General features: G+C 38.0%; 1 protein-coding gene across 7 annotated transcripts in view; it reads left to right on the top strand.

The window, feature by feature from the left end:
- SPATS2L (spermatogenesis associated serine rich 2 like) overlaps nt 1-15,440 on the top strand; it is a 166,428-nt gene that overhangs the window by 112,875 nt on the left and 38,113 nt on the right. The gene's annotated exons all lie outside the window — the stretch shown is intronic.

The following is a 15,440-nucleotide window of genomic DNA, read 5'->3' as shown; positions in this document are numbered from 1 at the left end:
CTTCCCATAGGGAGGGGGTGGGGAGGATGTTGCAGGGCCAAAGAATAAAACTCAGTTTAGCCCCGCACTAAGTCAGAGGATTATTTTTTCCAAGGAACATAGTTCTAATCTGTATTAGCATCATCGGGAAAACAGAAATTCCAGTTAAAAGAAATTTTCTTTCAAGACACCTTTTCCTGGGATAAGGGAGAAATAATTGATGACAAGAGCAAATGTTATTAAAGGGTAGATCAAATTATTTTAACTTTTGGTATTTTATATTATGTGACAGAACCTAACCTTCCAGGGTGTTAGAATCTGGAATATTAATTATTTGTGCTATAGCTATATCTTAATCAGTCCACCAAAGGCTACTTTTTAATCAAGTGTATGACGTTAGGTGCATCATTTCATCTCTAGTGTCCCATTTCCTTTCTGTAAAATAAGGAAACTATACGACAATGTACTAGATCAGTGGCCCTCAATACCATCTTACTGAATACTCCATTTTATAACAAATCCTAAAATAAAATTCATAGATAATATAATCTATATAATCTATCTAGAAACAGGATTTCAATAAAGCAAAAAATGTGAGAAATCAGGAACCACTAAAAAATAGAAAACCTGATAAAATGGTCTGATATACACACCCTCTTATAATGAATCGCTTTGCACTTAAAAGAGAACAGTGGTCAACAAGATATTGTAGACAGTGGTTTTTTTTTGTATTTCACCTGTGATGTAAGAGCTGAATGAGAATGTTTGTATATAGACACAGCATCGCTAGGAAAGCAGCTACTACAAAGGCAGGCTGATGCAGGGGTGCTAGTTGTTAGATACCGTGACTACAGGTGTCGTTGGCCATGTGATTTTCCCAAATGGTGCAAAACTTTTGATTGGTTCCGAACACCATAAAAGACAATCTTTTCTTAATTTACCTAGTATTAAATCCCAGAAATCCAAGTAAATCCTGGAAATCTATAGGAAAATTATATTAAAAAATACTTGTGTTTATATGTAAAGCATCCAACGGGACATGAGAAAGTTCAGGACACAGGATGATTCTTTGTTGTACAGGATGCCTGTGATTGTAAGTCACCTGGCTATAGGTGTAGGCCCCTCCCCCACACACAAATTTTAAAAATGCCCCATCAGTTTTTCAAAGTGCCTTCGAAGCGGTGGTAGATTCTCCCAGTGAGAACCAGATAATTCCTGAAGTCCTTCTAGTTACAAAATCCTCCTTTTATTGACTCAGTGACTCTTTAAATTCTTCCTACACGCAAAGCACTGTGCTCTCAGGCCATAGTAAATTCAGAGAAGGGTATGGTATGGTTGAGAGCCGGAGGGGATCACATCCTGTTATTTATTCTTGAAGAGAAGGCTGGGTTTACAGTTTAGGGAAGAGAGGTGCTACATCCAACTGAGTGATCCGGGGAAGTTTTGTGGGAGTAGTAGTTATTGAAGGACCCATAAATTTGAATGAGGAGAGGGGATTTGGAAGGTTGAAAAGAAGTGGAGAAAACTTGACTCCATACTCTTGTATGTCTGCAGTCTCTGAGTAAGACAGGCCCTGCCTAGGAACAATTCAGTCCAGCAGAAGATGATGCAAACAGAACATCTCCTGGTGACATGTCCCAAATCAGGGCTCCAGTGAGGAAGCAATACATTAAATAACTGACATGCTACACAGCACACTAGTGAGTTTGCAACTTGCTCACGAAGCACTAATTTTCTTCCATAAACACATTACCTACCAACTCTCTTAATAGTGAGTGCCGTAATTCAGATCATCCTTACTGTGCAATGCTTCCTTAAAACCAACCCAACAGGGGCGCCTGGGTGGCTCAGTCGATAAAGTGTCCGACTCTTGATTTCGGCTCAGGTCATGATCTCACAGTTTCATGAGTTCGAGCCCCATGTCAGGCTCCATGCTGACGGTGTGGAGCCTGCTTGAGATTCTCTGTCTCCCTCTCTCTGTCCCTACCCTACTTGTGCTGACTCTCTCTCTCAAAATAAATAAACTTAAAAATTAAAAAAAAAAAAAAAATAGCCTATTTCCCTTTAGAATCTAAATTTTCCAGGAATTTTTTAATTCAGTTTTTACTATGCCTACAGTTTTGAGAATGTTTTGATTTATAGTAAGGGCAGGGGAAAGAAATTAAATAATTGAGTGGCAGATTCCCAACTTTGCTTGTTATTGCTTTCACACGAATTACTTTCAAAATCTAATTACTCAAGTTGCTGTTTTGATATCAATCACAGACTAAAAGCCTAGCACGTATATTTGTTCATTTACTTATAATTTATACCTTCTTTCTAAAACAATTTCGGTAACTCTATCAAGTATATGACATTAGAGCAAATTCAATATTGAAGCGCTTCACTTCACAGTGGATAGCTGCCTTGAAAGTTAAGTACCCACTGGAGGAGTTCTCTGTACAAGGAGGTTTTTGTAAACTCTAACATGAAACTTTGTGTGAAGAATCCTTCATTGCACTAAGAGCCATCCCAATATCCTTTCAGTTTTGTAAGTTTAGCATGAAGGCATTGAAATATGTCAATATTATTTGTTAATGTTACTGGTTCACTTCAAATCTATACTTCATGTAAATTTTCCTGTTAAGGACTGAATGATGATCATGGAAGATTATTAGATGATTTTGCAAAAGGAGGGGAATCCTCCTGGTTGACCATTAACATCAGCAGCAGCTCACTCATAAATTTAAAAATGAGTTTGTCACTAGTTAGGTTTTCCTTCCCAAAGATAATGAAAGTTCATCAGGAAGGTGGTGCCAAAACTGTGAAATGGCCTTGAAATGCTCATCCAATCCATTGGAAACCCCGAGACCCCTAACAGGTATTTCACAGATGAGTGTTAGGTCTTGGACATTCTGTACCCCATTTTGAATGTAGAGCCTTGGCACCGGAAAGGATGGCAGTGATCCTTGAAGCCCATCTCCTCACTTTATTGCCGAGGAAGCTAGAGCCCCTCAGGTTGAGAAGATAACCCGCACCCCTGGGGTAACTCTTTTTAGTTTGCAAAAGCCTGTAATTTAATGCATGCATTCATAGAGTCTCTGCTGAAACCGTGGGCTCCATAACTCCTAAATGATGTATAATTGAAAAATTAGGAAAAGGTAATCCTAACAAAGCCATATAATGATATTCTGTACTTGAGTGGGTTCAAAGTATGAGTGTAAAAGAAATCTCCAGTCTGCTTGCAGTGGAGCATTTATCAATCTTTCCAATAATGAAACTGGCTCAAGAAAGCTTGCCCTGAATGCCCAGCTGGGCAGCAGGCTGTGAACATGTGGAACACACATTTTATCTTTTTATAACACCTTGACATTCAAGATTTCTCTTTTTCAAAAATTTTAAACAGAATCACTTTCTGGTAGGGGAGAAGTTAGCTTTAAGATATATGCAGGTGGTTCAGGGGTGTTAGTGTGACTTCCTACGTGAAAAATAACCACCAAACGCATCATCATTGCAGGCTGTAAATATAGCACTGTCGAGTGGGACAATGCTGCCTGTCAGCATGTAGCTTAGAAGTTTGGGAGTTTGATTTAAACTTAGTACAAAATTACTTCTTTAAGCCTTGGAGTAGTTTTTTTTTTTTCTGTATTTCGGAATTTTTAATAACAGCTCAAATTAGATCTTTTACATAATCCAATCATGATCATTCTGTGTCCAAGTACAAAGTCAGACAAGGAATAGATTAAGATTTATTTTTACCAAAAGTAATGCCAAGGATCATTTTTATTCCTAAAGTCCATCTAAATGTCTAAAGCACATTATGACTTTAGGGTTCAATTTTCCTAAATATTCTTCCTGCTCTACTTTTCTTAAGGCATGTATTACTGAAATGTTTAGGTGGTTATCACCGGATAGGTCAGAATAAGAATTCAAATTCCTGTGTGGCTTTCTCTCACTGGACACAATTCCCACTGAATAGGAAAGGAGCCGGATTACGGGCCACCAACTGACTCCATTGAGAGAAACTTTGAGGCGGGGCTTTTCTTGGCTTCAGCTCCCCTGACGGCCAGCAGGCTTCCTTTATGTCCCCTGGTCTTGTGAAGCATCCTGGGAAGCCAGCTCTTGTGTTATTCGTTACCTGTCTCAAACAGAAAGCTCCATGCTGTGTTCACTGACCTGCACAAACCGGACTTCACAATCTGCTCTGTATCACAGAACAGGAGCAGCCCAGTCATTTTGCCTTGACAATACACATTGTCTATTTGGGCATGGCACTGGCACAGAACTGCTTTCTCATTCTCAAAGTGAGCGGAACCAAACATGAGAGAAAGGATCCCGTTATTTTAGAATGTTCGCTGCTTGTCCCTCATTTGTGCGTCTTGTTAACACCCCACACCACCACACACACACACCTCACCAGACTGTTTCACAGTATTTTTATGGTATGAGGTTTCCTATAGGATTTCCAAGCAGATTTTTTTAATGCTACTGTCAGTCCTAGCCTCAAGATTATCTCCCCTGCTTCTCTAAGCCCCTATATTGGACCAGAGGATTAGAAAAGATCAACAAGATGAAAGCAGCTTGCCTGGAACTTTAATAGTAAAGCCAAATGTGTATATTCCAGGATTTCGGCAGTGCCAGCCCTCCAAGCAATATAATATTGTAGCTAAGAACCAGGCTTTAGCATTAGAGGTGTTTGGATTCAAGTCTTGGCCTCATCGCTTACTAGGTGACCTGGGACAAGTTAGCCACTCTGTGTCTCCGTGTCCTCACCTGCAAAATAGAAAATATGACTCCACTTTACAAGACTGTGGTATGCAGTAAGTGAGGTGTCTAAAGTGATTAGCACAGCATCCGGCATAGAGTCAACCCTCAGATCATTTATGTGTCTAGTAAACATTTTTAAGCATCCTGACATGAGCCAGGAATTCTAGACGAAGCAAACAAGACAGCAAAACTTCTGCCCTCATGAAGTTTGCATACGTTTTGGAAGGTGAGGTGAAGAGATGCATAATAAATCAGAATACAGCTAAGTTACCACGAGAATTCTAGATGATAGTAAACGTTGCGAAGGCAGTGAGTAGGAGAGAGATCAGGGCAGGGGTCAAGATCAGGTGTGTAGCAACCTGAAATAAGGCCGTCATGTCCCGTGAGTGATTGAAGAGGAGACATGGGAGCTGAGACCCAGAGGCCTCAGAGCAGGTTCTCCCACACCAGGTTACAGTGGTCCAAGCAGCCAATGTTTTATTTAGACCTTAATTAAGGACTTTAGCTGAAACCCTTGCAGAGCCATAACCATGGGCTTTTTACTCTTTTTTTAAATTAAAGATACAATACTTTCTTAATCTATGTAGCCGATACTAAGTAGTGTCCTATGAACTCGCATTTTGAAAGTTTACATTTGAAGCACAGTAATTGCTATTCTCACTCCTCGTTAATGATTATTTTAGCATCTAAATACTCGGTGTTAGCTCCTGTTCATGGTTGTGCGCTGTGCAGTCACACCCTCAGTTTCACACCCTCAGCAGCACCATGTCAGAACTGTTTGGGGAACGTTAGGGGAGGCCTTCAACTCCATTTTCCATGACCAAGACCTCTGCTTCCTTTCTCCGGGTGTGACAAAGCAGAAAGAGACAGACACAGACATGGGGTGTAGTGACAGGAGGGCATAGGAAACACACAACCCCTCGGGTATTTTTCTGTCACCTGGGTAGAGTGAAATCCACAGCCTTCTCCCTTCTCCTTCTCATTTGAAAACTACTTTTGCTGCAACCCTGCAGCAAACACACAAAACTACTCTCTCTGAAGAGCTGATATCTTCATAACTTCCCACCCATACTTTGTTATGGCGATTTCAGTAACAAAGAGACTTAATTAAATGGAATGCACTCCTTGCAAAGAACAAAAGGCCTTCCAAAAAAAATTGTTTTTTAAATTTTTGAACAAAGATTTAAATGGCTCTATCAAAATATAGTGAGAATTGACTCTGTTTTTCAGTGAAATAAGTCAGTGAAACAAATTAAGGGAAATTGTCCACCTTGTGTCATTGGGCAGCTTAATTCATTGACTTTCTTATCTATTATCTTTTAATATAAATAAACCTGTAAAGGTATTAGTAACAAATGAGACCTTGAAAGGTAATGTAAATAAAACTAAAAGGTCTGCTTCCAATCTGAAAGTTACCAGCTTTATGCCCACCGATCTGATCAAGTTTAATAGGACTTGAAATAATAAAGTCTATCTGTCTTTGATAAAGAACTTACAAAGAGGCAGAACCAACAGACATTATGTCTTTGAAATAAACCTGTCTGTTTGGGTCTCTGTTTCAAAGTTGTTGGTTCCTCTGACTCTATGTTAATTATCCTGTCATGCAGTGACAGAAGAATGACGGACCATGCAAATCCAGGTGCGTTGTCACTGTAATGTGAAGAGAGTTTTCTTGGGGCTTTATCACTAGACCGTTATTCTGTAACAGCTAAAAGAATTATCTTTACTCACCGTCATCTCTTCACCTCTGTCTCTCACTTATCATCTTATTCAGTATGGCTTACAGCCCCATCACTCCAAAGAAATTGCTCCCACGATGATTATCAATGGCCTCAGTGGATTAAATTTAGCACGCATTTTCCAATCTGTACTTTATCTTTTTCTGTCTGTAACATTCAGTGCTGTTGATCACACGATCCTTAAGGACTCTATTTTTTCTTTTCAGTTCCTCTGACATGACACCCTCCTGATTTCCCCTCCATCTTCATTGCTCCATTTTTTCCTTTGAGGGTCATTCTTCTCTACGTAGGCTGTTAATTGGTACAGCTTGTCAAGACTTGGTTTGTTCCAAGTCCTTTCTCCTATAAGACCCTGTACTGTCTTCTTAGATCATTTCAACCATGCCCAGGTTTTAATTATGTAAGCTTGCTCACAAATTCCTCTTCCCAGGCCAGGCTCCTCTCTGTGTTCCAGACTCTTACTTGACACTTTCACTTCAACAGTTCAAAGCACTTCGACAATATGCTTAAAGCAAACTCATGATCTCCCTTCCAGTCTTAGCTTTCTTTTAGTGTTCCTGATCTTAGTGAACTATCCATCCAATGTGCAAGCCAGGAATCTAGACATCAGTCCTGACATCTTCTCCTCATCCAATCCATCAACAAGTCCTCTCGATTTTCTTTTCCAAATGTTCCTAGAACCCATCTGTTTCTCACAGTCTCTACCTGTGCCTCCCCACCAAAGCCATCATCCTCTCTTGCCTATGTCGCTGTACGAGTCCACTGATTAATGTCCTAGCTTTTAGATTGTTCCCCTCTAAGTCATTCTATATCCTGAAACCTTTTCAAAACACAAATCTGAACTCTTAAGATAAAAACCGAAAGTCTTACCGTGGCCTACAGGCCCAGCGTGGTCTGGCCCCTAAGTGATGCTGCAACCTCACTGAATGGCCTGCTCCTTCTTGCTGTCTCTACTCCAACCCTCCTGGTCCCCTCTCAGTCCCTCATATAGACTGTGTGTGTGCAGTCAGGTTCAAGTCCAGAGACCGGAACCACACAGTTTATTTGAATGGGAGGAATGTAATACAGGGAATTACTAACTAAAACACTAGAAACACGAAGAGGTGATTAACTACTAAAAGGAATAAATGAGGATTCTAAGGGTTCTAGACATGGCAGGAGAGTAGTTACTGTCTCTAGAAAGGCTGGACAATAAAGAGAGCCCTCCAATCCAAGATTGAGATTGTGACCTCATTGAAAGCATGTGGAACATGCAACCTTGTGGCAGCAAAACAACTACACTAACAACCAAACAAACAGACAAACAAAAACTGTCACAGGGCATGGACTAAGCTGTTCTGTAGAAGAACTTTACCATTGCCAGAGGGTGTAGATAGACTGGAACTGCTTGAAGCCACTGCCAGTGCGGGGGATGCAGGGACCATGGCATGACTGCAGCTGGAGCTCTTCTGCATGGCTCCCACCTCCTGTGATGGATAAGCATAACAACAAAGAACCGGAACTAGAAGAGAAGTGTATTCCTGTCCTCTTAGCCCTGCGTGGTCACTTTATTGCCCTCCACTGATAAAGCTAACATTCTGTGAGCTGGCAAAAGAGAATCGTTTGCAGGGGCCAGCTCCTGTATCACAAAGTAAGGCAAAGAAGGGTGGATTTGAGCCAAGAGAAAATAACTTGATAACTGGCACACAGGGCTTTCTCCTGCCTTAAATGCTGTCTCTGCCTAGAGTGCACTTTCCTGCCTTCTTACCTGATGAGCTCACAGGATCTATCTCTTGGGGAGTTACTCCTTGCTGTCCCTACATCAAATATGCCAATTACAGATTGCAGAATGCTGTGTACTTTTCTTTCATAACACTTACCATCATTGTAATTCTACATTTGTCTGTGTGCTGGTGTGATTTATATGTCTTCCTAATACACTGCAAGTTCTGGAAAGATGGGGGCCACATCTGTCTTTGATCACCATTCTTGTTCTGGTGCCTGAAACAGACACCGGACACAATAGGCACTCAGACAAACAAGCCTTTCTCATGGTCTTCACTGAATTATTAGTGATAGAATATGTAAAGTACAGGTGAAATTTAGTAAAGTGGCTATGCTGCTTTTTAAAGATAATTAGGGATTTTGTATTTCTGATTTTTTTTTTTTTCAATATATGAAGTTTATTGTCAGATTGGTTTCCATACAACACCCAGTGCTCATCCCAAAAGGTGCCCTCCTCAATACCCATCACACACCCTCCCCTCCCTCCCACCCCCCACCAACCCTCAGTTTGTTCTCAGTTTTTAAGAGTCTCTTATGCTTTGGCTCTCTTCCACTCTAACCTCTTTTTTTTTTTCCCTTCCCCTCCCCCATGGGTTTCTGTTAGGTTTCTCAGGATCCACAGAAGAGTGAAACCATATGGTATCTGTCTTTCTCTGTATGGCTTATTTCACTTAGCATAACACTCTCCAGTTCCATCCATGTTGCTACAAAGGGCCATATTTCATTCTTTCTCATTGCCACATAGTACTCCATTGTATATATAAACCACAATTTCTTTATCCATTCATCAGTTGATGGACATTTAGGCTCTTTCCATAATTTGGCTATTGTTGAGAGTGCTGCTATAAACATTGGGGTACAAGTGCCCCTATGCATCAGTACTCCTGTATCCCTTGGGTAAATTCCTAGCAGTGCTATTGCTGGGTCATAGGGTAGGTCTATTTTTAATTTTCTGAGGAACCTCCACACTGTTTTCCAGAGTGGCTGCACCAGTTTGCATTCCCACCAACAGTGCAAGAGGCTTCCCATTTCTCCACATCCTCTCCAGCATCTATAGTCTCCTGATTTGTTCATTTTGGCCACTCTGACTGGCGTGAGGTGATATCTGAGTGTGGTTTTGATTTGTATTTCCCTGATGAGGAGTGACGTTGAGCATCTTTTCATGTGCCTGTTGGCCATCTGGATGTCTTCTTTAGAGAAGTGTCTATTCATGTTTTCTGCCCATTTCTTCACTGGGTTATTTGTTTTTCGGGTGTGGAGTTTGGTGAGCTCTTTATAGATTTTGGATACTAGCCCTTTGTCCGATATGTCATTTACAAATATCTTTTCCCATTCCGTTGGTTGCCTTTTAGTTTTGTTGGTTGTTTCCTTTGCTGTGCAGAAGGTTTTTATCTTCATAAGGTCCCAGTAGTTCATTTTTGCTTTTAATTCCCTTGCCTTTGGGGATGTGTATTTCTGATTTTAAAAGAAATTTATACTAATGAAGAAATTTTAAAAATGCAGTAAGGTTTAAGGAAAAAAAAACAGAAACAACCACTGTTAAATTTCATTTCAGAATTTCTTAACTGCACAGATATATAGGATTTTTTAAACCAAAGATCACATTATGTAGTATGTGAACTTTTGTATTCTTTTTCATTAACATGACATTACAGACATTACCTCATACCATTATATATTCTTTAAAGACATTATTTAATGGCTACATTGTGTTCTTATGAATTTGACATATTTCTTTTTAATTCCCAAACTATTGTCCCTATGGATTGTTTCCATTTGTTTATTACTATTATAAATAATGCTATAGTGAATACTTCTTATATATAAATCTTTATAAACAACTATGATTATTTAATTGGCATATTTTCTTAGAAGTGGAATTATTGGGGTCAAAGAGTATGAATATTTTTGTAATTTTTAATATATTGCTGTCCACAAAGATTGGACTAATCTTATTGTTTTCATTTGTAAAACTGACAATAGGGCAATGGAACATTTTAAAATGTTTAATTTCCATTTGCATTGTTCTTTGTGAATATTTAAAAACACTAAGATTATGATCAAAGAGCTAATTTATTATTATTATTATTATCAGTTATCATAAAACACTAACATATTCACTTAACTACTTTTAAGTGAATGTAATATGCTTTAAGCAACACAGACATTAGAAATTTTAGGCATAATTTTATAACAACTAAATTATACTGTGTCTTTTTATCAGTTTTTTCTAAGTAGAACTACTTCACAATACTTTACAATGTTAATCATCATCAGACAATGTGTTTTACTGTGTATTAGGAAGATCTTAACTCAGTGGCTTAAAATAATTTCTTTAGACCTACTCTTATGGTTATACATTTCTTAAACTTAGACCTGAATTCTATGTGTACTTCTTTCAGCCTACTTATAAGTAAATAAAACTTTCACTGAAAAGTAAAGTCTAACAAGAAAAAAGAGTTTTCAGAAACTTCCAAGTCTGAACACATACATGTCTATACATAGATTATGAAAAATCTTTGAATCTAAGTCCTGTATTTCTCCCAAGAGGAAGATTTGTTTTCTTTGGTACTGTTAGCAAAAAAACAACCACCACAGTTTATGTTTTGTTGTGTAAAATAAATCCACACAAGAAGCAATCAAATGTGACCTATAACAAAGAAAAAGATTAGAAGCAGAACAATATTGCTCATGAATAAAGAAGCAAAATCTTCAACAAAGTATTAGCGAATTGAAGTAAGCAATATATAAAAAAGATAGTACACTATGACCAAGTGTGCTTTTTCCCAGGAATGCAACGTTGGCTTAACATTTAAAAACCAATTAATGTAATTTTCTGTGTTAACAAAACAAAAGAGAAAAGCAATATGGTCATCTCAATTAGTGAAACAAAATCACTTGGCAAAATAATAAAAACTCCCAGAAAACTAGGAATATAAGAGAATTTCCCAATAAGCATATGAAAAATCTGCTCTACAGTTAATATCATATTTAATAATAAAATGTTGAATGCAGTTTCCCTAAGATCAGAGCAATGCAAGGACTGCAATTCTACATTGCACTAACCTAGGATTCCTAACCTTTAGAAAGAAAGAAGTTAAACTGCATTTAAGGATGTCATTATTGCCTATAAAGAAAATTTTAAGAAATCTACAAAAAAAAACTAATAAGGAAATTAACAAAGTATCTAGGTATAAAGTTCAATATATAAAAACTCAGTTGTATTTTTGCATTCTAGCAGCCAACAATTGGGAAATGAAATTTTTAAAAATACTATACAATAACCTAAGATACATAAAATACCTATGAATAAATTTAACTAAAGTTGTTCAAGACACTAAAAACTGAAAAACAATGCTGAGACCAGTTAAAGAAAAGCTAAATAAATGGTATGATGTATCATGCTAAAAGATCAAAAGATGCAATATTGTTAAGATACTGATTATCTACAAATTGATTTGTAGATTCAACTCAGGCCCAATCAAAATCCCACCCGATTTCTTGTAGAAAGATACTGATTGTTTTTGTAGAAGTAAGCTGATTCTTTTTTTTTAAGTTTATTTATTTTGAGAGAGAGAGAGAGAGAGAGAGCTCAAGCAGGGGAGGGGGAGAGAGAGAAGGAGAGAGAGAATCCCAAGCAGGTTCCACACTGTCAGCATGGAGACCAATGCAGGACTTGAGCCCACAAACTATGAGTTCATGACCTGAAATCAAGAGCCAGAAGCTTAACTGAGCCACCCACGTGCCCTGAAATAAGCTGATTCTTAAATCTACATTGAAAAGCAAAGGTCCTAAGATAGCCAAAACAATCTTGAAAAAGAAGAGCAAAGTTGGAGGGCATATATGACCTGATATTAAGACTCGTTATATAGCTACAGTAAACAGGAAATGTGGTGTTAGGGGTAAGGATAGACAACTACATCCATGGAATGGAATGTGGTCCAAAAATAGACTACACATATATAGTCAATTGATTTTCAGCGAAGGTACCAACATAATTCAGTGGGGAAAAGTGAACTCAGGTTTACTATGCTATGGTCTTAGGCTACATTTTCACATTTTACATATTAGTTGTTAAAGGCAGAGAGACTGTGTCTCATTTATCTCCTGTGAATAAGCCAGTGCTAGCACGTAGTGGGCCCTCCATATATGTCTGTTGAGTTAGATTGAATCAGAAACCAGAATGATACTCAGGAAGATATACACCATGTGTGTTAGGATTTGATAAATATTTTTAACAAAGGGAAGGCTCAGGTGATAGTTAAATTCAAAAACATTAAAGCTTCTAAGAGCCATTCTTAAGATTAAACTAAAATAAATAAAAATTAAATTGTATATAATATTTATTGAAATCTGGGCAGATTGGGTGTTTCCAGAGATAACGTTTCTTTCTAAGATGTAACTACTTGGGTTCAAGTATTTGATGAATATTGGATAAAGTCACAACCAGGGACACATATCAAACTAGGCTCCCTCTAACTAGAAGGGTCCCAGGCATGGAAAGTACCAAAGTAATGCTGATTCATTCATTCATTTTTTCAGTACTCATCATGGTACCTACTATGCACCAAGCATGTAGTGATGAACAAGACATATATCACTCTGTCACCACTTATCTCATGTAGAAATTTCAGAGGATTTTTTAAGGTTTCACTAAAATCAATACTCTCTTAGCCTAGAATTAATAGTGATTGCAGATTTTAGACCAATAATCTCACGCTCCTTCTGATTTAGATTATGCTCCTCAGTAGAAATATAATGTGAGCTACAGATGTAATTTTTAAATTTCTAGCAGCCACATTAAAAAAGTAAAAAGAAACTGGTAAATTAGATTGGGTAATATATTTTATGTAATTTAATATACACAAAATGTTATTATCTTGACATGGTCAATATTTTTTAAATTATCCAAGAAATATTTTTAATTCAGCACATCTCAATTTAGGCAAGCCACATTTCAAGTGTTCAGTAACCACATATAGCTAGTGACTACCTTGTTGGACAGGGATAGGAATCAACTCTTGGTAAGCTACAGGCTGTTGAGGTTTACAAGTAGATTCCAGAAAGATAAAGAACCGATGGTACTTCTGGCCATAATGTTAGAGGGAAATCACTGTATCCAGGAAAGAACCCCCATTATTCTGTTGCTAGAAATGTCAGGATTCGTGGTTAAGATGAACCTAATTCTGTTATAGCTGAGTAACACCACCAGCTTTTATGTGAAAGAGCCCCAGAGCTTTACTATATTTGGAGACAGATCTGTACAGCCAACGTGCAAATACATCCAAGTCATCTTTGAGAATTTCAGATCTTCCCAGTGTTCAGCGATTTCCACCAATAATGAGACAGCTTTTCAGGACCCAAAAAAAAATCCTGCTACTCAGATTTCTCAATGGGTATTTGTTGGATGAATGATAAAACGAAGCAGTAGCCCACATACCAGTTCTCTGAGACACAAACAAAATATTTTCAGCTCTAGGTCACTGAACTCATGCTCATTTGCATGCTTGCCTTCCATTTAAAATTCTAAAGCATCCAACAGAATAATTTTTTCCCTTCATTCTAAGGTCATTATTTCCATTAGGCTATAATACAAATCCCCTTATTTTCAAGAATAAGACTAATTTACTACACTATGCACAATAAGCTATATTTTAGATTCTCAATTTATACTATTTCACCAAGGCTGAATCTTCTCTATGATTTAGAGAGGGAATGAGTTGGAGCCAGCCTGTCCTTAACCACAATTTTAACAAAACATTTACAGACTCATCAAAAAATTACTTTTCCATCTTTTCCAGTAGAGTTTCTCCAGGTGGGTGGTGCCATCCACCTTCACCCCAACAGAATCGCCTGGCAAGTAGAATCATGGGCCCACTGCTGAATCAGAATCCCTGGATGCGTTGTCCAGGAATTTGCATTTGTAACAAGCACTGAGGGAGAACTCAAACACACTAAATCTTGACAACCACTGCCCTATACTGAAGTTCTCCTTTAGTATACATAAAGATAAAGTTGTATACTACCATTTAAATCTGTTTACTACCATTAAATACCATTTAAATCTGTTTACCATTTAAATCATTGCTGGAGGAAATGGTGTTTTCAGTATTTAACTTGTTCATTGCCTTTGCTGAACATTTCATTGTGTAATGTAATTTACCTTTAAAGAGTATTCATCATTCAGACCATAAAATGTATGCTGTGCTTTCTTGATAGATGGATTCAAGTAAAGTCAAATTTACACTTGTCTTAAATGGGCTAATGTCTAATATCAAATTGACTAAGACCCAGATCATATTCTTGTGCACTTTCTGAGTACAGTCTCTATAATGTTTGTGACAAGTGTTAGGAAAAATGTTGTTTGTTCTTTGTTTTTGTTTTCCTATGAAATCATTTTAAGAGTACTTTAATTCAGTCACAATTTTACAGATAGCTATTGAGCCAGACACAGTACTAGGCTTCAGAAATGAATCCGATTTCAGTATTTGACTTCAAGGGAGTCCTAGCCTCCTCAAGGCAAGGATGAAGGGCAGACACATAAGCCTTGTGCTAAAATACAAGGCAGTAAGTTTTTAAGAGGCAACATGAGAGCAGAGAGAAGTGAGGCAGGGTGAAAGGGGCTGGGATTCATAGAGATGACGTTGTGCGCTGTTTGAAAGTGAGCCACAGTCAGCCAGAAAAGTGAAGTCATTCCTACAGGCTCATGCAGGACATAGGGAAGCTCAGAACATTGGTCTCCTGGGTCTAAACCTGCACTCTTTCTACTACACTCAGCTTTCTCTAAGAACCTAGCCTTCAAAACATGCTGGCTTCCCTTTTTTTACACCCATAGCTTTCTCTGGTTGTGAGTAAGATGTTAAGGGTGATACATTTCCTTCTCAGGCCACTAAGGTGCCATTTAATTCACTCCAGCAATAACTAATAGAAACCTACCTTTAAAAGATGCTGAAAGCAATGTGCTGCTAATTTATTGCTACATCTATTAAAGCTCCAGAGAGACTTTGACTCCCTAGATTTTAAATATAGTTGAGATATTATGATGTTTCCCAATTTAATCCCTCCATAAATTAAGTGAAATGATTATAGTACCTGTTGTCACTTCATTCTTGCCCTATCTCCAATCACTCTTCTGCCTTCATTAATTCAGAATAAAATACTACAAGACATTAATGTAGCGCTTGGAGATAGGAGGGCTGCATTTTTATAGCC

Source organism: Panthera pardus, unplaced genomic scaffold, assembly GCF_024362965.1.
Source record: "Panthera pardus isolate Hobbes unplaced genomic scaffold, ASM2436296v1 HiC_scaffold_10, whole genome shotgun sequence".
NCBI classification, from domain to species: Eukaryota; Metazoa; Chordata; class Mammalia; order Carnivora; family Felidae; genus Panthera; species Panthera pardus.
This window is presented reverse-complemented; position numbering and strand designations above follow the sequence as displayed.